Source organism: Orycteropus afer, unplaced genomic scaffold (assembly GCF_000298275.1).
Source record: "Orycteropus afer afer isolate SDZICR_OR568_19922 unplaced genomic scaffold, OryAfe1.0 scaffold01023, whole genome shotgun sequence".
Taxonomy (NCBI): domain Eukaryota; kingdom Metazoa; phylum Chordata; class Mammalia; order Tubulidentata; family Orycteropodidae; genus Orycteropus; species Orycteropus afer.
The window spans coordinates 275,155-275,661 of record NW_006922610.1 but is presented as its reverse complement, the minus strand read 5'-3'; positions in this window follow the sequence as shown (position 1 = coordinate 275,661).

The following is a 507-nucleotide window of genomic DNA, read 5'->3' as shown; positions in this document are numbered from 1 at the left end:
TTTGTTTCTATGTATTTTTCCTTTCCTAGTAAAATTAGAAAGAAGTCCTTGATTTCAATATTCAATCCAAAGCTTTAGGCTTGATCCAATTTCATGTCAAATCTTTAATGTAGCTTTTAGCTAATGGTGACTGAGATACATGCTACTCTGTATAAACACCTGATGCCTGCTTTGTTCTTGACCCTGAGACAGCCATCATGCTGTAACTTTTTGCCTCTCATTAGAAAGAATGAAACTCTACTCTTTATTTCTCTGGGTCAAATGGAAAAGATGTCTTTTTTTTTTTTTTTTTCCTCTTTTTTAAAGAAAGGAAGCTGCATAATAGGAGTTCAAGCTGAAAATTAATTAGTTGTTGTTGTTGTTGTTAAGTGCCGTCCAGTCGTTTCCGACTCACAGAGACCCCATGCACAGCAGAACGAAACATTGCCCGATCCCACGCCAGCCCCACAATCCCTGTTATACTTGAGCCCATCATCGCAGCCACCGTATCAATCCATCTCGTTGAAG